Source organism: Callithrix jacchus, chromosome 4 (assembly GCF_049354715.1).
Source record: "Callithrix jacchus isolate 240 chromosome 4, calJac240_pri, whole genome shotgun sequence".
Taxonomy (NCBI): Eukaryota; Metazoa; Chordata; class Mammalia; order Primates; family Cebidae; genus Callithrix; species Callithrix jacchus.
Window position 1 is genome coordinate 172,553,337 of NC_133505.1, and position 27,144 is coordinate 172,580,480.

Consider the following 27,144-nt stretch of genomic DNA (forward strand, 5'->3'; position numbering starts at 1 on the left):
GCCGGCAGTCCCATTTTTAAAACGTCTTGAATAAAGTGAAATGTGATTAGTTGTGGGAAATGAACCAATAATACGCACAATTCAGCAGCCTTTAGCACTGATGGAATCTGGAAATAAAGGTAAATTTTTCCAACTTTTTATGCTGTAATAACCATGTTTCTATAAAAAACACCAGTAGAACTGAAATTATTTCATCTCCATAGTGCCTTTAGAAGAAACATAACCCACCATAAACTTCAGGACTGCTGCACGCACACTTCAACATTTCTTGCTACAGAGCGCAGCAGGGGATTTCTAGGAAGTGCTATTCGGTACAGAGAGACGGTTAAGAGCTCAGACTCTGAAGTCTGTCCGGTATTTGGGCCCACATCTCACATGCAATACTCCGACCTTACGCAAATTACTGAAGCTTCTAGGTTCTGTTTCCTCGTTTAAATGGGTATAGTAACATTTACACACCCCACAGTGTTGTTGAAAGGATTAAATGAGATGATACCAGTAAAACACTTAGAACGAGGCTTAGCAGATGGGAGCTCTTCATAATTCATTAATACTATATCCGAAGGAAAAAAAAATTGACTTGGGTCTTTCTGAAATCAGTAAAAATCTGTTTCTGTGGCTATTAAGGCCTTGTCTTCAAGAGACAGAACTCTCTGTCTAAACCAGACGGACTCCAGTCATTTGAAAATGCTCCCTGCCTCTTGGCCCACCTGACATCATTTGGATATTTATCTCCACCCAAACCTCATGTTGAATTTTAACCTGCAATGTTAGAGGTGGGGCCTGGTGGGGATGTTGGGATCATGGAAGTGGGTCCCTCATGGCTCAGCGCTGTCTTCCAAATAGAGTTCTCAGGAGATCTGGTCATTTAAAACTGTGTAACACTTCCCACCCCCACTCTCTCTTGCTCCTGGTGTTACCATGTGATGTGCCTTCTCCTCCTGTGCTTTTTGCCGTGATTGTAAGCTTCCTGAGGCCTCCCTAAAAACTGAACAGGTGCCAACACCATGCTTCCCGTATGGCATGCAGAACTGTGAGTCCATTAAACCTCTTTTCTGTATATATTTCCTAGTCTCAAGTGTCTCTTTATAGCAATGCAAGAATAGCCTAATGCACCACCTTTCACCCTCAGGGCCATCCCCCGTCTCCCGCCGTTTCACCCCTTCTTTAAGAGGAGACCCAAATATCAGCCAGCACCAAGGTATTCCCTGGGCACTCCAGGTGCAGAAGCCACTTGGGATGCAGCTGGCCTCAGTCATGGCTCCTCTCCATATAGCCATCATCTCACAAGGCCATCGGGGCAGTGACTCCTGGACACAACTCACCCTCATGCATGATTGGCAAGCATATTTGGGATTTTCTCATAAAAGCCCTGTTCAGTAAATGTCTGCTACTGCGTCATTTATTGAATATTCCAGCTAGGGCTGCCAACAGCCACGCTGTAGTATACCATATGTGTGCTGGGGTAGAAGGGGGATTAAAGATGTCAGTTTATGAGTATATATATATATTATATATATTTTAAATATATATATTTTTAAATATACATATTTAATTTGTGAAGGTTGTGTGTGTACATATGTGTATATTGTGTGTGTATATATGTACATACAAACACACACACGTACACACACACACCCCTTCACAAAATAGTCTCCCTGAAGCTTATCATTCCCTGTTTTGTTTCTGCCTTGAAAATAGTTACTAAGAATGTTGATAATTTGTGACACATCATCTTTAGTGTCTCTTTGCACCCACGGAAGGAGGCCATCGAGGGAGACGTGTTCAGTGTGTGCCTACCTGTGCTGGCTGCCACCCACTGTGGACAGCGGGCCCTGCCGTGTGTGCCTGCCTGGACTCACCACTCTGCCCCCACTCTCAGGACGGTACTCACCTGCCCTTGCCTTTTCTGTTCCCAGTTTCAGCTCATTCCATTCAAATCCCACTGGACTTCTTCTTGGGAAAAGTACTGCTAATTCTGACCATTTATTAGGAACTATTATATACCAACCTGCATAGAGTGCTTTAACCTCAGCAGTGTGCTGGTAGGTATTTGTGACAAGGCTTTCCAGGAGGAAAGGCCTGATTTACGGTGTTTGCCAATTTCCAGGGTGTAACTACAGCCCATTCTGCTATAACGCTTCTTCTGAAAATGAGGATTTGTTCCACTGTGATTGTTAAATCAGGGAACAATTTGAGTGTCGTGTCAATGTCGGTTTGCTCAGGCAGCATTTTGTTGTTCAGAAGCCAGGTAAATGTTGTAGGAAGGATAAATCTCACACACATGCATTTCATCAGGACAAGGAGCCACACCCACCAATACCTGCTATCACTACTCTCTCTCGGGTTTTAGGGTTTTGCCTACACACTGGAGAACTGATGCTGTAACTCAGTCTGAGTCCGAAGGCCTGAGAACCAGAGAGCTAGTGGTATAAAAATCTTAAGTCTGAGGTAAAAGGCCTGAGAACCTGGGAGGCCACTGGCATAAGTACAGAGTCCAAAGGTCTGAGAACGTAGAGAACCTGGTGTTTCAGGGCCAGAGAAGATGAATGTCTGAGATGATACAAAGAGAGTGAACTCACCCTTCCTCCACCCTTTCATTCTATTGGAGACTTAAGTGAGTCAAGTGATGCCTGCCATGTTGGTGAGGAAAGTTCTTCTTTACTCAGTGTTTAGATTCAAATGTTAATCTCTTCTGGAAATGTCCTTGCAGACCCATCCAGAAATAGTGATTTGCCAGTGATCTGGGCACCACCTAACCCAGTCAAGATGACACCTAAAATTATCCATCACACACTCCTCCCCACAGTTCAAAACAACACCAGCGACGACCCTTCCTGCCATCAACCTGGCTGCACAGCTCTGTGTCTTCTCTTCCGTATCAGTCTGTTCTTACACTGCTAATAAAGACATACCCAAGACTGGGTAACTGATAAAGGAAATAGATTTAATTGACTCACAGTTCAGCATGGCCGGGGAGGCCTCAGGAAACTTACAGTCATGGTGAAAGGGGAAGCAAATGCCTCCTTCTTCACATGGCAGCAGCAAGGAGAAGTGCTGAACAAAAATGGGGAAAAGCCCCTCTTAAGATCATCAGATCTGGTGAAAACTCGCTCACTATCGGGAGAGCAGTATGAGGGTAACCAACTCCATGACTCAATTACCTCCCACCAAATCCCTCCCAGGACACATGGGGATTATAGGAACTACAATACAAGATGAGATTTGGGTGGGGACACAGCCAAACCCTATCACCTTCTCTTTAATTTCTCCTCCTGAATCTCAGCTACTTTGTATTTTTCCTTCAGTCTTCTGTTCTTTTTCTCTTGGGAACTCTTTGGTTCTCTTCCTCTTGCAGACAGGGAGGTGGGCATGGTGGGCCCCCAGGCATGGGGTACTCACCCCTACAAGCAAACTCCAGGTCTTCCTCAAAGTGATCTTTTCACACTGATGTCTTTATTGTAGTGTTTATGGATTTCTTAATCAGCTGACATGTATAACCATGTGTGCTCACCTTTTATTTTTTGATACTATAAAGTTTTTGAATGTTGTGTCCCTAACCCCATTTTCCCATAAGCTCTACAGTTTTTAATGTAGAAATACGTACATTACATTATAAGTTCTGTCCATTATAGCAGAACTTATAATGTACTTACAATGAACTAGTAATAAACTGCCCGTGGAATGCTGGGCCCACTTGTGCTCACACACTTGCTTGAAAGAGTTTGGGTTCCCAACTCTGTGTTTAGTGATGTCGCACAAATGCTGCAGTAAATATGTCACTTTGCATAGAAAAATTTTGAAAAAAAAAAAAACTTCTATATTTAAAGAGGCTAAGGTCCTTTAATGAAAAACCTGAGTGAGGTGAAAATCTTCCAGTCTGTGCTCAGAAGACAGGGCTTCAATTTCTTCTAGTTTTGCCAGCTGGCATAACCCTGAGTGTGACAATGACCTTGAACGTGGGAGCCAACTCATGTTGGCGCCAGACCCCTACCTCCTGGTGTTCACTCCTTCCACATTGCACAAGGGGGCTGGTCTGCGTGACCAACAGAATGAAGCGGAAGTGAGAGGGTGTCACTTTGAGACCAGGTTCCAAAGACACTGCAGCTTATGACTTGGTTGCTTCTTTGCTCCTTGGGCCACCTGCTTTGAGGAGGGCCAGCCTCCACCTGAAGCAGGCCTGCTGACAATAGCCATGTGCAATGAGCCACCTTAGAAGCAGTTCCTCCAGTCCCAGTAAAACTTGAGGTGATATAACTACAGCAAGCATCTGGATAGGAATCTCATGAGAGACCCTGAGACACAGCCACGCAGCTAAGCAACTCCTGACTTCCTAACCCTCAGAAACTGTGAGAAACAATATATGCTTGTTTTTTTTAAGTCAGTAAAGTTAGGGGTAAGTCCTTGCTATGGCCTACATCTTTGTGTCCCCGCCACTCCAATTTCTATGCTGAAATCCTAAACTCCAGGGTGATAGTATTGAGAGGTGGGACCTTTTGGGGGGTAATTAGGTCATGAGGGTGTAGCCTTCATGAATGGGATTAGTGTCCTTATAAAATAAAATCCATTGAGTTTGTTTGCCCATTCCATCACATGAAAACACAGTGGGGAGGTGCCATCTACAAACCAGGAAGAGGACCGGCCAGCACTTTGATCTTGGACTTCCCAGCCTCCAGGACTGTGAGAAATTGATTTTTTTTGTTTATAGTGTTTGACTATAGCAGCCTGACTAGACTAAGACATTTGCTACGGAGCAATGGATAACTAATAGAGTCGCTAAGCCATCTAGTTCTCTGTATACATATGACACACAGGTTCAATAATGGTCGCTCTGTCTACTTCATAGAGAAACAGTTAAACCAAGTGGGGAAATGTGTGTGACTGCATTCTAGCAACTGTGAAAATGCTGTGCCGCCATAATGTGCTATCACATTTAAAGATACCGTGTAGTTGACTGTTTCCTTTGCTGTGTGGATGCTGTTTAGTCTGATGTAATCCCGTTTATTGTTTTTGCTTCTGTTGCCTGTGCTTTTGGGGTCATAACAACAACAACAACAAAATCATTGCCTACACCAGTGTCACACAGCCTCTCCCCTACGTTGGTCATAGGTTAGGAAGATCCGATTAGACAGGAGGAATAAGCTAAAGAGAGCTCTTGTAAAACATGGTGATTACAGTTAATAAGAATATACTGTCTTCTTTAAAATGCTAAGAGAGTAGATTTTAAGTGTTCTCACCACAAAATGACAACTCTGTAAGGATATGCATATGTTAATTAGCTTGATTTAACCATTCTACAATGTATACATATTTCAAAACATCACATTGCACATGATAAATATATAAAACTACCTGTTTTATTTAAAGGCTATTTAAAAGCTAATAAATATATCCTTCAGGCCTTACTGTGATCCTCACATGAGCAGAAATTTAATCATTAAAATACCATGTCTCTACAATCCAGAAATTCACACAGTAAACACATTATTGAATATAATTCATATATTTACTCTCTATATACACACGCACACCTAAAATAAAATTACCTTTTACACATAATTTTATAACCACTTTTTTTTCAGTTAATAAGCTCCAGGTTCCCATTTCAATGAATCTTCATCTTATCTAATACCTAGTCCATGTTCAAATTTACTCAGTTGCTCCAGTCTCTTTAGCTGGCGTAAGTATTCGGGACCCAGTCAAGGGCCATTCATTGTACCTTGTAGCCTTTTTTAGGTTGCTTCTAATCTGCCACATTGACATGCGGTTATTGACAAAGACTATACTTCATTGTCTGGGCGTGTCTGGGTATTTTCTTGTGGAGTCATTTTGTTTCATCCTCTATCTCCCATATTTCCTGTAAGCTGAAAGTCAGATCTAAAGGTTTGATAAATTCAAATTAGACATGTGGGATTAGACTACATCTTAAGTGACGCTGTGTGCACAAAGCCGGTTGACCCACCATTGCTGATGCTAATGTTGACAGTGGGTTAAGATCTTGAACATATGATTCTTCCATTGTACAGCTACTTTTCCTCCTTTACAACAATGTCCAGATCTGCATTAACTATGCATCTAGTGTTGATTTCCTAATTCTACCATTTATTCTATATTATTGATGACCTTTTTTGTTCTTTTAAAATAGAGCTTTCTCTCATCAACTCTGCTATTGCATTATCCCAAATGCAGTTCATATTGGAAAGAGAAGGTAACTCATGATTGTCCTTTAGTGTCAAATTTTTAATGTAATGGGTTGACTTAGTAGCCATCTCAAGTTGTGGTATAAAAGTATTTCCCTAGATTTTGCTTTGTGAGTTTCATTATGGACTCATGTATTTTCATTCATTCGATGTGCATTAATATGCTATAATCACTACTATTTTTGATGTTGAAATTGTCATACTTTTGGCCAAAGGGAAGGGGCTTCTCTTCACACAATTGTATTAGTTTTTGATAGCTTCCTGACACAGCAAGACACCACTTACCCCAGAATCATCCATCTCACCAATTAAGTATGGCCTTCTGAAAGGGTAGCATTAGGTAATGTCCTATCAAACAGACTGGAAAGGCATGAGTTTCTACTTTATTTTCAGAATACTATATGTAAATTATAGGGAACAGGAGAAAACTTTGCCAAATCAGAATTTGACTGAATCTTGACAATGGACTTCTCTGATGCAAAGAACTGTGTGTGTGTGTGTGTGTGTGTGTGTGTGTGTGTGTGTGTGTATAAAACTCAAAATAACTCATCCAAAGATGAATAAAGTTATCATCTTTAGTTATCTCGAGTTTCAACATATATATACACACATAAGTATGTGTGTGTGTATATATATATATGCAGCATATATATATACACACACACATATATAGTGTGTGTGTGTGTGTTAATAGACAAGAGATATCTAAATTGCAAAAGCATCTTCTACTTAATAAAAACCAAAATAAGACCTTGAGACCCGCACCAACAGTTTTATTATCAAGTGCAGGTGGAGAGACCTCAGGATGGGTAGGAAAGGTTCCCAGCATCAGGAGAAGAAAGTATAAGGCTCTATCAATGAAGAACGAGAGAAGTACCCCGCCAGGAGAAGGGGTTTTGGTTCTCCCTTCCTGGGGAGGGGGTTCCACCTGTCAGTGGTGGGTGTAGCTGGGATGGAGGCAGAATTGAGTCAGAGAGCAGAGGAGCTTGCACCTGCTTCCTAACGGGAAGGCTCTGGGAGGAGGCCTTATGGAGTGCTCTGCACCAAGGTGACGATCTACGTAAAAGGAGAAAGGACAGTGTGGCTTCAGGCAGAATGCCCTCCCATGTTTCAGGCAATGGAAGTTCCCGAGTGCACCTGCTGAGGAGGATGGCTGAGAGCCAAGGCCACCAAGGGACCATCAAGGTGAGACATAAGGTGACCTCAGAGCCAAGATTGCTGTGGGTGAACAGTCTAAGCCAGGGGCCAGGTGGGGGACTTGCTTGAATCTTACATGAATGCCAAGCGGGGACAAAGCCAGCTGCAGAGGGGACTTCCACCTTGGCCATGCCCCGGGGCGTGACTAAGCTGGCCTCACAGCAGTGGGTGCAGGGAGGACTGAGGCCTTGGCCCAGAGTCTAGGTGAGAGCAGCTAGGCCACTAAATGAAGTCAAGTAGATGCAACAAAGTATGACAGCCTCGATGACGTGTGGTCCCTGCTCCCGACTCCAGGAAGCCATCACGTCTGTCTTGCCACCAGACACTTACTTTGAAAGAAGGAGCAAAGAGGAAATGGCCCTAGTAAATAATCTGAGTTTTGAGTTGATGGATTCGGAAATTCAATTTTTCAAAAAGAGATAGTTTCAATCCAGAAAAGATTGTTGCCTTTAAGAAAAATGTTATTTTTGCTTCCACCATCAGTGGGAATATAGACTCCGTGGCAAGATGAAATCAGTTAAACATCATAAATAAGCCGTATCAGTAGCACTCACCCATTTGAGATGAGTTATCTCTTAAACCCACCTAGCACACGGTACGATGCAATTCACGATACTTGTTATTACAACTATTCCCTGGTTCTTCAGATCTCTTGAGTCGCGGTGCACCGGCTGGAGGAGGTGCCCGTGGCAGATGCCCTGTAAGGGGTCAGTGGCACGGCTCCAAGAGCAAAACATGCTGGTGCACCACGTCGGATGATGACCGGGGAGACCACCGCAGACCTTATGAAGTGCGGTATCCCGCTGATCATCTCCCACACGAAGAACAACTCGAAATTAAACACATAGGAGATCTCCTTAGAAGTCTATTTCTATCATAAACATGGCATGCATTCATATGAGCTACAGGTGGCATCAGGAGGTGTCTCAAAAACATTTAGGAGGCATAGTACATAAAAAGTGCTTTTCCATGTTTTCTCATCAGTGTCCAGAAATTCGTCAGAAGGTGAAAAAATAACTCATCCAAAGATGAATGAAGTGATCATCTTAGGTTGTCTCTTGAGTTCAACGCCGTTCCGGCTACTTCTGTTGTTGACCGGAAGTAAAATGACATAAGGAAAAAAATGAGAAAATCAAAAACTCAAATTTTGTGTAATTATAGTAAGATCTAAAACATGAGGAGGGACAAGAATTCTGACGCAAGAGGCGTCTTGTAGAAATAGTTGCGAGTTTGCACGTGTTTAGTCCAGGCTCTTGCTTTTCCTTTGTCCTGATTAAACTGGCTGCCTTATCATTGTTAGGTTTTCTTCCTTAGAAGATGAAGTCAGATTTTTTGAAAATACCGCCTATTTCTTTTACGTATTTTAATGTCTATTATAAAATGGAATGTATCCTGTGACCTGAATGGGAAAGTCCAAAAACACCACACTCTGTATCCTTCCAGCATACACAAAAGTATGCTTTTGTTCAATGTTCTAACAGGCTTTTATGGCTTGACAGCTATAAGTTTTTTATCCAACACAATTCACTCACAGTAACATGGTCTAGAGCAGCATCCAGCATTTTCTATTTGCACACTGAGAGCTTCTGATTCCTATCAAAAGAATGATTGATGAGCTTGCTTCTGTGGAACCCCACGTAAGGTGTGAGAGTGATACACCTGTTCCCTAGGAAGGACACCGGGCGAGAGCTCCAGCGCAAAAGGCTTTGCTCCCACCAGCTCTCTCCTTCGAACCTTCTTCTCTTGCACACAGAGTGCTTTCTGCAGGTGGCCATTCATGGAACACTTCCAATATCTGTGCAGACCAGATCCACTCAGATGCAGGAGGCAGCCTTCTAGTCAGGAGGACAGCAGCCAGCCAGGAGTAGGTACCCAGGGATTAGGAGGAGCAGTTTAACTTACAGCAGCTTTGGCTGAGCCTTGGAAGTCTAAAGCACTAAAAAAGGAGAGACGTGCTTGGGGGATGTGTGTGTCCTGAGCTGGCTGAATCCCCGGACATGAACCGGGCTACACATAAACAAAGGTCATGTGAAAAGTCAACAAACTAATGTAAAACTGGGGTACAACTCGGGAGATCTGATCTCTCACCCTGATTTAGTAAAGAATATGTGTCCTCTTTGGAAAGTTCCTGATTTTTTCGGACATTATTCTCTGCTACGCGGTTTGGAATGATAAAAATGTGGGTTATCTTGGTTCTTATGTATCATATCAATTTATGGCATCTTTAAGCTCTAGAAGTCAGTTTGTGGGATTGGCAAAGGCCGCGGAGGTCTTCCTTGTGGTTGAAATCAGCCACAGTCTAGCTATGTCAACTGGGGAGGATCTGCAAAACTACCTCTGAACTGATACAAAGTCACAGTAGATTGGCCAGTTCTGTGAAGTGACAAGTTAGATCGCAGTCAACACACATGCTCATGCGCGAGTATATTAAACATCTCCGACACTGTTGCGGTCTTCTTGCTGAGGGTTACCTGTGCATGCTTCTGTTCACGCTGAGCCTCAGAACTTCCATCCAGGTTGATCTGCTCTGTCAAGCTTTGTTTTGCCTAACCTGAGATCCCATCCTGGGGTGTTTTCTGGTCTATTGGCTAACGGCCCTCCTTTCCATGTCCGGCATCCTTCAGCTGAATTGCCACAGGTCCTTGGTTGATTTCCCTTCCAACAGTCAATTGCCACCCCCTTGCCCCCACCCCCCACCCCGCACTGGTCCTGAGGCGGAGCTACGTCCAGCATCTCCTCACCACTCACTGCGCAGGGTCAGCTTCCAACGGGATCCTCGTGTGCAAGGTCGTCTTCTCTCATCCAACCCGCCTTTCTCACTCGGTCTCCTAACACTGAGTCCCCCATTAAAAGAGTCTCTCCCTGATCTCCAGCACTGTCCTCTGCCTGCCATTTCTTCTAGTTTAATTTTCTAGTCTTGTCTCCCACCGCCCTCAATTCTCCAAACCCAGGTGCTGCACGTCTTCTCCATGCAAGTGGTGACCTGGCTCGTTCAATACATGGTCCTTCCTCCATTTATTCATTCAACAAGCTTTTACGGGGGCCCTACAAAGGGCCCGGCACTGTTCTAGCTAAAACCTAGCCAAAACTCTTCAGCTGGCATTTACCATACACTTGCCCTAATCATGTGTAATAAATAGTTGACATTTATCAAGAATTTACTATGCCAGGAGAGGTAAGTACTTTCCAATACATGCGTCTCCTTCTCGCAATAGCCTGCTGAAATAGGTGCTGTTATTCTCCTCAAGTCCTCAAGTGAAGTAACGAGGCACAGAGACAGTAAATGACTTTCCCGGGCTGTGCATCTAATATGTGCCCAGCTGGGATTCAATGCTAGCATTCTGGCTCCAGAACGCTTCTCAGCCGGCAAGCGGACAGGCAGCCACCAGCAGCCCTCACCTCCTCTGCCAGAAACCGCACCAGGGGTTCAGTTCCTTCACCTGTGCCTACCCTCACTCCCCAACTTCAGTAGAGCCCACATCTCTCACAGAGCATAACTCTAAGGAAACCATGCTTACATTACATGTTATCTTGGCTAGATTTTGCCAGTATCAGGTGTTGGAACGCTGGTAACGAGTGGAAACAGCAACAGGAATTTATGTTGTATTACGGTCCGTGGGAAAAACACCAGGAAATGACACCGTTCTTAGTTTTACACACACACACACACACACACACACACACACACTTGCAGCCTCAGGTCTAAAGCGTGCAGACTCTATTAGTGTTGATTCTTCAATATGGCTCCTGAAATGCAAATTTCAACATTTACTTTTCTTCTTTTAAGAAATGGGAAAAGACTAAGAAATCTGGGAGAGGCAGGAAACCACACCCCTTCAACTCTCCGCCTGGGCAGAGAGAGCTCTGCCTGGGGATGGAAAGCGCAGCTGCCTGACCAGCTGGAATCACGGCCTTTTCAGACTGCTTCTTTCACTAAGTCATGTGCATTTGGGGTCCCTTCCCGTCTTTTCCTGACGACGGCTCATATCTTTGTAATGCTGGTTAATATTCCACTGTGCGGAATGACCAAAGTTTGTTTATCCATTCACCTATCCAAGGTCATCTGGTTGTTTTCAGTTTGGGGTAATTATAAATAAAGCTGCTATAAACATTATTTTGCAAATTTTTATATGGAAAGAAATTTTTAACAATTTTTTGCTTCTGACATTACCACTCTTGTGACATACTGATATTGCTAAGATTAGGTTGTCAGACCCAAACATAATGTGGTGGCCGCCAGTGACTGGTGCATGTTTGAAAGATCACACACACTCACGTGGGCACGCGGTTGGTTCCAGACATTCAGAGTTTAACATCTCCCTACTGGTAGGCAGCCCTCAGCTTCCTAAAGTCCATCAGTTAGGAACGCTAAACCCAACTGACAGAGCCGAAGACAGGGTTAGGGTTTGTTTTGCTAAGATTAACAAGGGGGGACAGAGGCAGCTGTGCGCATTGCCATCCAAGACACAGGGTCACCCCGTCCTCCCTCTCCGCCAACCATGCCGACTCCAGCTTCATCCCGGCTGTGTCTCAGTTGCAAGGCAGGTACAGCAGCAGGCAGGCCAAGCAGCTTTCTGGAAACTTCCACACAGCCTAGGCTTTCTAGTTCACTCCATGGCCTCTTCCATGTGTAGGGGAGGCTGGAAAGGCCAGGATTTCTTTCTTCAAAGATCATGAGCAGAGACAAGCATGGGAGAAAGTCATGAAGAAGGGTTGATGGATTAGCTAAAGCAACAGGCTTTGTTATTGCAGAAAAGGAACAGCAATAAGCAAAAAATTCAACAGACTCAACGTAGCTCCAGCCTGGCCCACTCCAGCCTGCCTTACAACTCATAACGATCTCCTCACTGCCCAGGGTGGGACCCGGTCACTAAGGACTCTGAGACCGGTTGCCGTTTCTGTGACAGCTCCTTAGATGCCATCAAGGCCTCCACACCGCCACTGCTCCACATGCGCAGGAGGGAGCCCGAGAGGCCTCGCACTCACCTTGGGGCTAAAAGCCCCGTGTTCGCCCGGTCGCCTGAAGGTCAGAGTTAGGCTCTGAGTGTAGGGTTGGAGGCACAGGGAGGAAAGAGGAGGCAAAGTTCATTTTAATGGCATTTCTCTTTTATTTTCCACTCCAGTGCTTCGATGTAAGCCTCATTATCTCTCACTCGGATCTTTGCAATAACTTTCAAACTGTCTCCTCTACAGTCTCCCCGTATTCAGTGTTTCTCCCACAATTTCCAGACAAGCCTTCCTGAAATGTGAAAGTGACTGATCCCTTACTTGCTCACAAACCTTTGTCCCCTCCCGTCGAGCCACGATGTAAAGCCCGACACGGGAGCTTAGCATCTACCTCCACCATCCACCTGTTTCCATTCCGCTGTCCCCACTACCTGTGATCTTCTTACAACACCCACGATTTCAATGAAGGAAACGCACAAAGCCAGACACTAATCCACGTTAGAAAGTCTTCATATGGGACACATGCTGAAGTCTTTTAAATGTAAGTACGAAAGTTATTTCTTTGTACTTTAGAAATTATCGACAAGATAAAAACAACTATGCAAGACCAGAGAATTTAAAGAACCCACATTCTGGTAACGTGTTAACTGTTAGTGCAAGCAGGATTCTATGACAAATGGAAAGTTACAAGCTGCCAATGCCTGCAGCTATCTTTTCAAAGCATAGCATAACTACCAAGGTGAAAGAACATGAAACATAAACATACACATTTGATTCCTATAAAAATGTCTAAAGCTACACAGGAGATGCACATTGCAGGTGACGCTGATGCCTCTACTCTCACAGCTGTAAAATGGACACATTTTGTAAACTGCCTGAACAGAAGACTGGGAGACAGACGGAAAATTGTCAAGGGTACTTTCACCTTTAAAACGTCTGATACTATTAGATTTTTTTTTTAATAAAACAGTGTTTTATATGAATTGGCAAAATTCATGTCATAATAGTAGTATCTTATTTTCAGCAGTTTCTGCTTAACTCGTGACTAATCTACATTATGCAAAGCTGGAGTCTGGAGGGCAGGGCACCCTCTTAGCATGAGAAGTAACCCAAATACTATGATTTATTTCTCCACTTTTTTTTTTTTTGAGGCAGAGTTTCACTCTTGTTACCCAGGCTGGAGTGCAATGGCGCAATCTCGGCTCACCGCAACCTCCGCCTCCTGGGTTCAGGCAATTCTCCTGCCTCAGCCTCCCGAATAGCTGGGATTACAGGCATGCGCCACCGTGCCCAGCTAATTTTTTGTATTTTTTTTTTAGAAGAGTTCAAGAGAAGGAATCATGCCAGTGGTAATTTCTCTCCGTTCCATTGACTCCTTTCTCAAACCCTAATTAGGTGACTTGGTGTTTTGTGGTTTCTTACAGCTTAATTCTTCCAAGAATTTACTGTGTTTAATTTACTAGTATCTCTAAAGACTGAACAGGAATGATGAAAGTCACATCAGAAAAGCACGTTGATACAGACATTCAGCATGGTGGCCTTGCAAAATACTCATCCACAGGATCCAGGTTTTCCTTTAATTTCTGTGAGCAAGGAAAGTTATTCTTCGAGCAAATGTGAGAAATACTCAAGTCTTTTTAGTTAAACTTGTGACAAGATTTACCAGAGCCTACCTTTTCCTGTGGTTCTCAGTTTAAAAGTGTAACTGTTTATACAAGGAGCCAGCGCCCTGCGGATTTGTCTCTGACTCTCTGTGTCCACTGAGCACAGGAGCAGATGTGTCTACCATGGTATGGAATCCTAACTGCGTCATAGAATTGGAGGGCAAGTGGGATCTTAAGACTTGGCTATAGGCAAATAAATAATGATGTATTTTAGAATAAAACCCTTCTGAAGGAGCCATTAACTGCATGGGTCACAATTCCACCACCACCCTTTCAGAGCATTTGAAGGAGGAGGTCACCCTAGGTGTTGATGGATAAGTCAAAATCAGCCCTGGAGGTGGGCCAGGAGCACACCCCACAGCCGCTGGCCCTGCCACACAGGAGGAGCATTTGCAAAGCCAGAGAAATGACGTCCTGGCTGTTGGTGCGGGAGACCTGTGCTACTCAAATAGTGAACTCAGAGGGCTGCCAGATAGGAGGGTGGCGGTGAGAAATTCTTCCTAACACGTTTACCTAAAAACCACTTAACAGACTTATTCAAAGAGCTCAGGGCCCAGCCCAGTGGGCTCACACCTATAATCTCAGCACTTTGGGAGGCCAAGGTGGAGGGAACACTTGAGACCAGAAGTTTGAGACCACCCTGGCAACATATTGAGACTCTATGTCTACAAAAATTAAAACATTAGTCAGGCATGGTGGCACGGATCTGTAGTCCCACCTACTTGAGAGGCTGAGATGATAGGGTTGCTTGACCCCAAGAGTTGGAGGCGACAGTAAGCTGGGATTGTGCAACTGCACTCCAGCCTGGGCCACAGCTCTTAAAAAAATACAGAAAAGCAATCCCAAAGCAGAAGATATATATGATTAATAATAGTTACAGCTAACGGGTTCTGAACTCACCCTCTGTCAGACACTGCGCTAAGTTCTTCACAGGAACGACTTTGTGCAATACCAACCACATTGCTCTCTAACCTCCATATTACTTAAGGTGCTTGGGCACTGTGAAGACAAAATACGTTCTATGCGTAAGAAATAACCCCCAGCCTCTAAGAGCTTAAAAGATTTGGAAGGGGGCAGCAATGTTCAGACCCGAATAATACTACTAAACAGAACCACCTTTAAAACAGAGTTGTTCTATCTCAGTTTGGAACAATTGTGTTCGGGGAAGTCTGAATTAGGTCCATGCCTCCCCGGAGACTGGCTGAAAATCCAGCTCCTTCTTTCAGTTCCCCACGGCTCAGGGCTGGAGGGCAAGCGCGCTGAGGGGAGATGGTTCCCCAACAGCTGGCAGTGATTTTGATCTCAAGTCTGATCTTAAAGGTCTTTCTCAGCTTCTACTCCAAGAGAAAACTACTGAGACATGTATTTCTGATCCTTCCCAGAATGAGAACTCACACAGACGATCCCTCACGCAGCAAGAGAGACAAAACACTGGATCTACTGGTTTAATGAGTAGAGACCCAGCGTCTCCGAGAACAATCTGCCACAGTCTGCCAGCAGGTCCTTCTGAGCTCCAATGTCCTGGGCTCGGACACCCACAAAGGACAGCAGAGCCCACCAGGCAGGAGGGCTGGACATGCATGCACCCAGGAGCAAAGTACAAAATGGCCCGAATGGAAAAGAAAAGACAAAACCAGCAGTTCGGATAATTACCACTTGGCCTGCAATTTCAAAAGAAAGTCAGAGAATCGCTTGAACCTGGGAGGCAGAGGTTGCAGTGAGCTGAGATCACGCCATTGCGCTCCAGCCTGGGCAACAAAGAGCAAAAACTCTGTCCCCCCAAAAAAGAAAAGAAAAGAAAAGAAAGTCATGTCCCTCAACCCATGTCTGGAGAATTTTGTTTTCCTGATGCTTCTCTTATCACTTTCAATATTCCAGTGGCCCTGGGAAAACTGGAGGCCACAGCGCTGGAGGGCCAGCTCAAGGAAAAGGAGAAAGTACACAGCTTCAGCATCAGGGGCCCTCTGACCAGGCTGAGAACTGGACCAGCAGTGAGACGGGGTGATGGATGGGTGGCAGTGGGGCTTGCTTTCCTCCTGAACACAGCAGCGTTTGAAGCTCAATACTCCTGCCCCAGGCTGTTCCTGGCACACATCGTACATCTGTATTAGAGTGAAAAGTTGACAATGTGTCCTGTGGATGTGGAAGCCAAGGTGAGGCCATTCCTAAAAAATTCAGCGCCTCATTTCCAGGCAATGGTTTCCACACTGGCAGCAAGAGGCGATTTCCTCTTTGAGCTGGATGGGGTGGGGATCGGAGGAGGCAAGCGGCAGGGGGTGAATGGGGAGGAAAGGAGAGAGGTCATTGCGGAGTCCTGGCTTTTCTTTCTTGCGCTGTTGCTTTTGTGAATATGTAGGAAAAATCGTGGTGCTTGGCCATAAAAAATAGTGAACCATTTATCCACTACCCTCCCTGCGACGAATATTGTATACCAATTACACATGGATTGAATCAGAGATACGCCATGACCTAGTTCCTGCATTCATTTCAGGAGACTGGCTAACTTTGGAATATTTCTGGAAATCAGCTTAAAAATTGCTTCCCTGGATAACGTTCCAACCACACCCTCTGTTTTTGGAGAAAGTATCAGGAAGGGAGGAATGAAAGCTGCAGTGGGGGGGAAGATTTGAGCCTGACCTCCAGGCTCTTCTGCTTGGTGGGACCTCCCGAGTGGGGTCTGCAGGGGGCCCTGTCTCCCACCTTCCTGCTTCCCAGGTGCCTGCTTCCTGGCAGAGAGACCTCACCTGCGGAGCGGTGACCGAGGAAAGCCAGCCTGGAGAGCTGCCAGCTTGAAAGCCCAGGTGCCAAACACCCTGAACTCTCCCAGTTCCACTGAAATCAATGAAGGGAACACCCAGAGGCCACTCCCTCCAGCTCCCCTGCCCCGCTTTATCTTCAGTTCGCTGCAGCAGCCACAGCAAGGGCCAACCCAGCACAAAGGTTAGCCACTGATATGAAAGAGAGACACCACACACCACACAGAGGACCAGGGTACAGCCACCCACAATTAAAATGGGGATTTGACACAATTCCACACAGTCCACCTAGGAAGAAAGTGAGCTGCTGTACCTCAAAAGCCAGTAAGGAGGTTGTGGAGCAAGAGCAGGTGAAATGGGTGAGAATCGATAAAGACCGTTGTAGAGAAAACCAGAATTCTTCAAATACAAAAGCAGAGAAGGCTGAGTAGCATACAAAGATTAAGGCGAGGATAGTTCTCACAAAGGAATTTTGCTAAACACAGCACGAGGTTGTCGAAGAACACCCGGTACAGACGTGGAAAGCTTGAATACATGCAGAAGCACGTGGAGGCCGGATCAGACCCTCATCCACCGGACTCCAGGCTGAGGAAAGAGACAGGATGAAACACAGCACATTCACAGATGGCTCCACGTCTTCCCACTGAATTCCAAATATGGTAAGATCTGAAGGCTACACTTAGACGTGTTGTCATTAAATTTCAGTACTTCAAGGACAGAGACAGGCCCATTGTCTTGAAAGGAGGAGGGCAGGGGACACCTAGAAAGGGTTGCAGAGTCCAGAGATTCTGCGAGGAAGTCAGCAGTTAATGCAGATCTATACAGCGAGGGACGCAAGCCAGTAAATGGAAAGAAAATGCAGATGTGAGGGCGCCAGAATTGCCAACGGCCCAGAGGCATCGAGGAGGTGGAGAAGCTGTGGGCAGAGCGCAGACAGACCCAATCCTCACGCTGGGAGCTGGGCGGGAAGACAGTGGAGCACCAGTGACAATGTGAGTGAGTGTCCTCATGACTGAGAAGACGGATGGGCAGGGCATGAGGGAGGCAGCTGTACACCGGCCCCCAGAGCAGGGCAGAAGGAAGAGGAGAAGAAGCATTGCTGGCAAGTGCAGCAGAAGGCATCAGAAGACCTGGGCTGCATCAGGCCATGTCCAGCTGTGGGCCAGGAGCATGGGGACACGGACCCCATCCCGGCCTGTCCATCTCCAGTCCAAGGCCAGGCTTGTGGAGGGAGGGTGGGGGCAAGGTGCTGGGGACCTTGCTGTGGATGCAGTTGCTGAGAGCCCTAAAGCTTAGTTCTCTCTTTAAAAGCTGTCACCTAAAAGCTCTACACCCTCTGAATTTCGGTGCCCCAGAACGAATATTAAGTCACCACATAGCATGATGGCTTCAAGTCCTCATGCTGAGATCACAAGCTGGATGACTTCAGGCAAGTCATTAATCTTTCTTCTCTGTAGAATGGGATAATGCTTTCTGCAGTCCTGTCCTACTTCAGAAGGGAGCCAGGATGAAACGCCATCGTGTGGGAACACTAAGCCCGCCTTAGAGCGTTTCCTAACCACGAGGTGGTGAATGGCCTCATAGCCATGGATGGGGGGAGGCTGGGATACTGCTGGTTACCCACAAGATGAAAATGCTTTACCCATGATGTCAGCAAGGGCTCCACAACCAACAAGCCTCCACTTACCCCTCATTTGGTTTGCAAGGCCCCTCCGGAAGCTTGGAAAACTGCCATCACAGTGACAGGTCACCTGCAGAACTTCAAACTGCCCCTCCAAATCGAGGCCTAGGACTTGGTGGAAGTTTCCGAGTTTGTATGGTATGATGTCGTCTCAGGCTTTCCAGAGCCCCAGAACCAAACCAAGATTGTTAGGGAAGACATGCACGCTTCGGAGCAAAACCCAGAGACCCCCAGTGACTTCTCCTTTCCGGAAATCCACAATCTTCTTCTTAGCCAAGATTCAGTCCTCTATCTGGACACAGCCTGCAGTAAAAGGTGGTTTGTGGGCAACGAAGGGAGGACACCGACCCAGGATGGAAATTTGTCATAGGTTAAGACAGAATAACATACGACTAATGTGTTCAATGAAGAATGCAACCTTTTCCACCCTTTGAAATAAAAATTTTTCAAGACATTAATTAAGATTTGTGTTAGATCCCCCCACACCCTAATACATGTCACATACACACATGGACACTTTCACAAGAAAAGAGCAAATATGTTCTTAATCTCCCATCCAGGGAGACTCAAAATATCTGTCTGTGAAATAAATCTGTCTTATCTACTACTGCCTTACATCTGAATAATGCTTCACAGTTCTCAAAAACCCTTCTCCAGCCGTCTCTGTAGGTGCTGCTGTCCTCATCTGTACAGGAGATGAGCTGATATTTTTAAAGCAGCGTGAGGCAGGTAGTCCCAGGTGGGAATGCCTGCTGTGCTTCCTACCAGCCATGTGGCCTCCTAGAGTTGTTTAACATCTTTGGATCATAATTTCCTCATCTAAAATGGGAGGACAACATCTACCCCCAGCAGACTGTGGTAAGAGTTTTTCAGAAAGTACCCAGCATGTGTTCAAAAGTGGACAAGCTATTTTACTAATAAAGAAAGGGGCCCAGAGAGGGCAGGTGACCAACAGAAGGCAGCAGCATGGGGGTGGCCACACCTGTCCTGAGAAGGGCCCCATCTCCTTCCTCTCTTGTCTCGGAGTGTCAGTCCCCTCTTGCTGGAAGGCAGTATCCCCTGCTGGCACACCCTCCTGGACCACTCGGGCTATGCTCCATCTCCTCCTCTGAGCTGCAGCCGTCCCTCCTTGGGCCTCTGTCCCAGCTTGGGCCAGGCAGCCATCTCACCTGCTGAACTGTGACTCATAGTCCCTGGGCCACTGCTCCTTATCAAGGTTGGAAGGACGGAAGGTCAAGAATCCATCAGTCAATATGTCAGCAGCAGTGTCAAAGCTCTTTGGCTTCTGGGCAGGTGATACCCAGGCAATCAAAAACAGTGATTCTTTGTTTAAAATCTATAAATACAAAGGCTTGTATCAGCTATCTCATTATTTTCTCTCTTTTATTGAGAAGAAATTATTCATTTTAGCTACACACCCTCCCTATAAAATTTAAACCACTTCTTCACTATCAGCCTTAAGGCAACAAGGAACAACTAGTGAAGTTTTACCCCAAATAACTCCTGCTCCCTTGTCCGGCTTAAGCCAACCAGCAGCAGCTTAGCATCAGGCTCCTTACAAACCAGAAGAGGACTTAGACTTGGTCCGCTGCCAGCTCCTCATTTCACAGACACCGAAAGTGAGATGTGCAGAGCTAAGGAACACTCAACTACCCTTTTACTTTTCATGGGACTTAATATTTTTATCACTGTAATTGTGTTTCTCCTATTCTCTTTTGTATCATTGCCAGCTTTACCACACTGCTTTTAAAATGTGGTGATGAAATCTGGACATCAGTACTTAAAAAGTGCCCAGCCAATTCTACTTAAGGATGCTAGTGGAATTTACCATTCGATTGGTTGTGATCTCTCCCACCATCATCATCGACAGAACACTGGCTATGTGTCAGGATCATGCTAGGCACACAAGAATCAGACTTGGTAAGTCAGGGTCCCCGTTATCCAGCAGAGCCCAATTTAGAAGGGGATGACCATGTAAATACATAATTACTGGAGAGATGTGTACATGAAATAACAGCTAAAATGTTCCTTAAACATTGACTTTTTCCTGGGCACACAGATGGACCCAAGTAATCATAATAAAGGTGTATAAGGGGCTATAGAGATGGGGGCAAGACCCAACATGAGAAAATCAGGAAGCACTTTGCAGAGAAGACACAACCGTGCTTGTTGAAGGACGGGGAGAGGCTCAGCAGACACACAGGAGAAGGAAGGGTGCCAGGAGAGACAGGCATCAAACCTGCAGTTGGGTTGGAGTGACAAATGGCCAGGTGATGGGGATGGGGGCGAATAAAGGGACCTTTGGCCGAACTTAACCCTGATGGCCACCCAGGTGCCTTACAAGGGCACAGTGTGGATGTGATGTATTTTAGAAGAAGCAATATAGAGATGGTATTTTAAACATGTGAATCCACAAGGGGAAACCAGAGTTATCCAACGGAGAGATGACGAGGACTAGAATGAAGGCAACAACAGCAGGAAAGACGTAGAGGAGAGGGATGGCAGGGAGGTGGGACTTACGCAACTGTCCAGAAAACACTGCCTCAAGTTTCCCGGCAGTGTAGCACCGTGAATGGCGTGGCCGTCCCCCGATACAGAGGAGACGCTGCTGGGGCAGACACAAGGCGAACTGTGCTCTTGGTGAGTCTGAGGTGTAAACTGGGGGCAGGGGCAGGCGTACAACAGGGCTCTGAACAGGGAAATATGGAGCTGAAAGGAACGCTGGAGTGAAAAGCACCACAGCTCTATCAAAATGAGGGCAAGACTGCATTCCAATCCAGATCCTTATGTTTACCTGGGATCTCATACCCTACAGCACCACACTCCTGCCCTAACACTGGAAGCCTTACCCTTGTATTTCTTTGTCACTCAACATACTCCTGGCCATTATGTCACTCGGGAAATATAAAATTTAATAGTGGCTTTGGGTTTATGCTTGCAACTAAAAAACTGTGTCTACATTTAGAAGTGTCTGGGCCCGCATGAGTCTGAGTTTGATCATAAATACTAACGCAGAGCCAACTCTACAATACTCCACAATGGAAGCCGTAGCTCTGCCTGATTGCAGCAGCCAGCACTGAAGAGAGCCCAGGAGCTGCTGAGTAAACCGGAATCAGCTACAGCGGAGGCTTCTGATCCTTTTCTGGGTTTTGGTCATAGCTACGTAAAACATTCAGTAAACTGTATTGCCTGGGGCGAATTGTGAATCCTGTTTCATTGTATTTAATACACAGGTTTAGAGGGGGAATCACCGTCATCGGAAAACATCACTAAACACCTCCACACACATCTTCCAGAGGATCAGAGAACTACAAAGTTTGGACTTACCTTCCAAGCGATTGTCATCTGACACATCTGAACTTCAATAATGCCTCCTCCAAAGCCAAGTGGTCGAGGAAGCGGTGGGGGGTGCACACATGCAATGCCAGCAGAAAGTGGAAAAGTGGCCTCTCCACAGGGCTCACAATGGAGCTTAGGGAAGTCAGGTCACTGCCAGTGACTTTTACAGCTGTAGCTCCCTTGTTTGCGATGCTCCTCACAGAGAGAGCATTCAGATACAGAGATGAGGCTTTTCCAGCCCTGTGTGAATTCACGTGACCCCCTGCTCATTTTCCCGTTGCATTTTGCATCCTGACCATGTTTCTTGCTGTAGCCTGCTGCATCTTCTGTGTCTGTGATCATTACTCAACTGTGGGCCCTGGACATGAGGGATGGCACGCAGTATTCCAGACCTCACAGCCCAGCCCAAGGAAGATGCTTAAAAAATAACGGGGTTGGGAGCACACTTGCTTTTTCTGTCATCACGCAGTGAACATAGAGTCCACTGCTTTGCTGCGCGGACTCAGAAACAACTCTTTACAACTTAACAGACATCCATTGTGTCCTGGTACAATTTTTGCAAAGCCTTGTACTCACAGCAAGATGCAAAGAGAATAAACAATCATTGTCCCTGGCCTGACGGTGCATGAATTAAGTAAAGGAGGTGAACCACGTCCCCAAATAATAATGCATGTTTTTGTTTCACTGTGGGTTATTCATGTTTTTCTATGCTGATTTTATGCCAGGAGAGGTTTCAGGCAGCTTAGAAAAATGCACACAATGAACTAAGAGAAAATAAAATACAAAATGAATAGATGAAAAAAATCTACACAAAGGAGAAACAGGGAGGAAAGACAAGATGAACCCAGGAGTGAGGGCAGTGGTTGCCATCAAATCCTCTACAAGTTTTTAAAGAAGAGACAGAAATTTGACTGCTAAGCTTCTGGAAATGAGTGAGAAGAGGAAACTACAGTGGCCCGAGGTACCAAGTGCTTGCTGTGTGTGGAAGCGTCCAGCGGACTCCTAGACATGCCCTGGGCTTTCCTTCTCACCCCTTGCTTGTGTCATGCCCTGCAATATTTGGGACGAAGAGAATCTTGACTCTAAACAAACAAATTAAAATTATTGGCCAGGCGCAGTGGCTCACACCTGTAATCCTAGCACTCTGGGATGCCGAGGCGGCTGGATCACCTGAGGTCAGGAGTTCAAGTTCAGCCTGGCCATCATGTTGAAACCCTGTCTCTACCAAAAATACAAAAATTAGCTGGCTGTGGTGGCACATGCCTGTAATCCCAGCTACTTGGGAGGCTGAGGCAAGAGAATCACTTGCAACTGGGAGGTAAAGGTTGCAGTGAGCCAAGACCATGCTGCTGCACTCCAGCCTGGGCAACAAGAGCACAAAACTCTGTCTCAAAATATATGTGTGTGTGTGTGTGTGTGTGTGTGTGTAAATATATATATTTAACTGCCAGAAAATGTGAACGGCACTGGTATCAATGCTTTTTTCCTAAATTATCGAAAAGCATTTTAAAAACAAATACTGTATAAGGAAAAGATGATTTGAATAAAGAAATTGCATCCACACATGAGAGGCAGAGGATGCAAAAAAAGAGAAGTGTCTCGGGCATTTTCCTTGGGTAATATGTGTCTATCTTTTAATTCTGAGACATGGGCGTCAGCTCTGCTTTTGAGATACCCCCATGATTGCTCTAAAACTATTTTCCCAGTCTATAATCAACTTTCATGAATTCATTGAATTCATACATGGGAGAAGTGATTCCCATGTTTTATTTGATGTGCAAATAGATGGGCAGCTGTTTTCACCACAAACTCCGCCTCCTCTTGGGCTTCGCAATACCACTCTCCAAAACTGTGCTTTGCTAAGCCTCCTGTAAGACATCACACTTCTGTTACTACTAAGCACATGTGGAGAAGCGCTGGCATCGACGCTGAGCAGCAGAGCATTACACAGAAAGATGTCCACGCTTAGGAGACAATGTGGGGGAAAGACACTGATTGTCATACAAAACACATAGGGGAGTGGCACAGGAAGGTGGGTATTAGGTGAGTCGGTCCGTGGCAGCACTCCTCCTGCATCAGGGAATGATGGAGACACCTGCTCTTAGGAGCGTAACAGAGAAACAAGGAGAAGATGACTCATCAAGAGGCGTGATATTAGCCAGGAGGATTGTGCAGGATTCACCAGCGTGCCTACACAAAAATCAGTTGACATGAAAGAAGCGCAGTCATTGTATTTTACACAGTACTGACATCAAACCATCCGCCTGTGGTGGATGGTGTCACTCACGTTTGCTGTAACACAAGCAGCTCGCCTTAGTGCCATTTTAAAACAATGCCACCATGAAGCCACCACTACCACCCACTGTCACAATGGGGGTCTCTTCCCACATGGATTTCTAGAAAATGGGCCAAACATTTTCAACACACTGATTTTCTTTTGGCTAAGAAGGAACAAAATCATTCATGCAACTCTAAGACGTTCAGCAGGTGAGGCATCGTGACTCAGAGAGAGCGAGAGAGTCCATGTGAGTCTGTAGGTGACCTACCCTGAGCAAGTGACATGGAAGACCTCAGTTGTGTCTAACCTGAGGCTTCCCTGTAAAAAAGGAGCTTTAAAGTGTTTTGAAGATGATTAATGGATCAAAAAGGAAAACACATAAAGTTGTATCTATGAGCTAAAAAGACATTTGATAAATTTCTATCTTTAACATCCACTCTTGATTAAAAGGAAAGTTATTAGTAAAGACCTGAGGCAAGGACAGAGAAGGCAGAGCCTGCAGGGCCCCACTGACCACGCTGGCGGCTCGAACCTGCACCCCGTGGTCAAAGGAAACCCAGCTTAAGCTTGAACGTGGGGCTCTGGAGGCACCAGGTTCGCACTTCAAAATCATCACCCTGATGAAATCTCCCTTTATCTACCCAAAGCCAGCCGTGTGATGAGTGAAAAATGAAAGCAGCATCCCCAGAAAGTCTTCATCATTGTCCTCATTTGATGACATTCTGGAAGCATTTGGCAATGTCATCGGTGAGAAAGATACGAGGTATAACATTTGAAAAAGGAAGTAAAATTATCCTTCTGCAAATCATACTATAGACAACCACCTGAAGTACCTGAAAAAATAATAGGAAGGACAGAGATAAGTAGCAGATGTCAGTAAGGTGGAGGCTACAAAGTAGCATCTAAATGTGTTCTTCCTCTTCTTCCTCTTTCTCTTCTTCCTCTTCCCCTGACAGGATAGAGAGTGGTGGGTGGTGGCCCAGGTGTCGCAGCCTGGATGGGGTGGGGACAGTGACCTCACTGGGGAGGGGGTAGCAGCAGTTATGGGAGATCAGCTACACCCAGACAATCGTTCAAATAAGACACAGCTGTAGCCATAGCCATGTAAGAGAAGAGAGTTACAAATATTAACAAGGAGAAACTAGACTTAGCCCAGTATTGGTTGAAATGAAGGTGTTGATACGATATGAATTCCTGGTTTTGAATATATTAGGTTGGTGCAAAAGAAACTGTGGTTTAATGACAAAAACTACAATTGCTTTTGCACCAGCCTGTAGAGATGTATACGTGGAAAGACACTGAAGCTGCCCTGAAGGAACTCCCACTGCCCAAATCGGGAACAATTTGAGCTTCAAAATAAACAAAATAAATAATGTGTTATAAACCACTGGATAAAATAGGAAACCACAAGTCCATACTCATGTAAATCAACAAGTTGAATAATTAAAGAAGTTTGGAGAAAAAAATGTTTACATGATTTCAGAGTAGGTACCCCCCAACTCCTTAACAAACACCAAGAAGAGCGGACGTTTATGGTGGACACAGCTGGAAGACACTACCTTAGGCAAGTGACCAGGTGGTCGAAGTAAACACCTGGTTAGTAATAAGACAGTAATAAGACAAATGTCAACCATGTGGAAGACAGTGTGGTGATCAAACCAACAATCCCATTACCGGGTGTGTACCCAAAGGATTATAAATCATTCTGTTATAAAGACACATGCACACGTTACGTTTATTGCAGCACTGTTCACAATAGCAAAGACTTGGAAACAACCCAAATGCCCATCAATGATAGACTGGATAAAGAAAAGGTGGTACATATATACCATGGAATACTATGCAGCCATAAAAAAGGATGAGTTCATGTCCTTTGCAGGAGCATGGATGAAGCTGGAAACCATCATTTTCAACAAACTGACACAAGAACAGATAACCAAACACTGCATGCTCTCACTCATAAGTGGGTGTTGAATAATGAGAACACATGGACACAAGGAGGGGAGCATCACACACTGGGGCCTGTCGGGGGTGGGGGGTTAGGGGAGGGATAGCAGGGGGTGGGGGATTTGAGAAGGCTAACAGGAGAAATACCTAAGGAAGATGATGAGGTGATGGATGCAGCAAACCACCCTGGCACATGTATTCCTACGTAACAAACCTGCACGTTCAGCACATGTACCCCAGAACTTAAAGTATAATTAAAAAAATAGGACAAACGAACACAGCAGCATTTTTATGATATTTCCCCCAACAGGGCACCACTTTGATCTAATCGTGAGTATATACCAAAGCACACTCAAACTAAGAGACAAACGTTAAAATAATTTGCTCAAAATCTTCAAAAATACAATCATGGAAGTACACGAAAGATGGCGAAGTTGCACCCGAATGGAGGAAGCACAAGAGGAGAGTGCCACGTGCGGCTCTGAAACAGATCTTTCTGCCGCCAGAGATGTCACAAGAGCGGACAAAGCCTGAGTGGGATTCGGTGGTTAGGTGGGAGAATGTATCACAGTTCATTTCCTGATTTTGGTAGTTGTAAAGAGGTCAGTGCGAGAGAACGTCTTCGTTTGTAGAAAACGCATACTAAATTATTCGGGGTAATGGTTCGGAAAAAAAAGTTTCCACTGTACTTGCAACTTTTCTTACTTTTTTGTAAGTTTTCTATAAGTTTCTATGACATCATTTCACAATTTAAACATCTGCTTTTTGAAAATCCATTAACAGTTATCATATACAAAAAGAAAGCCCTACTATTTAAAAGATTTAATAGAAGAAATGACTCCATTTATAAGGTCAATAAAAAGGTAAATAGCTGAAAATAAATAGTGGAAATGAGTCATATCTATATGAAGAAAACTTTGAAATACTACTGAAATATACAAAAGATTTATTTCTTATTATGTATCTTTTGGTCTTTTGAATTTTTGCCAATTGCGTTTATTTTTTATTTAAGAATAAATGAATAGATGCACAACAAAAATAGTGCATCGGAGAAAGCATTATCAGACCATGAATTGGAATCCATCATTTTGATAATGAAAAAAGTTTTTTCAGCCGGGTGCAGTGGCTCACGCCT

General features: G+C 45.0%; 1 protein-coding gene and 1 pseudogene across 6 annotated transcripts in view; both read right to left on the reverse strand.

Moving 5' to 3' along the window:
* Positions 1 to 6,500, reverse strand: part of LOC144582287 (putative transcriptional regulator encoded by LINC00473) — a 34,481-nt pseudogene extending 27,981 nt beyond the window's left edge. Inside the window, exon 1 of the transcript XR_013534713.1 lies at positions 6,486 to 6,500. The product of XR_013534713.1 is annotated as a putative transcriptional regulator encoded by LINC00473 (transcript). The remainder of the gene's footprint in view (positions 1 to 6,485) is intronic.
* PDE10A (phosphodiesterase 10A) overlaps positions 1 to 27,144 on the reverse strand; it is a 684,633-nt gene that overhangs the window by 639,590 nt on the left and 17,899 nt on the right. The window lies entirely within an intron of this gene.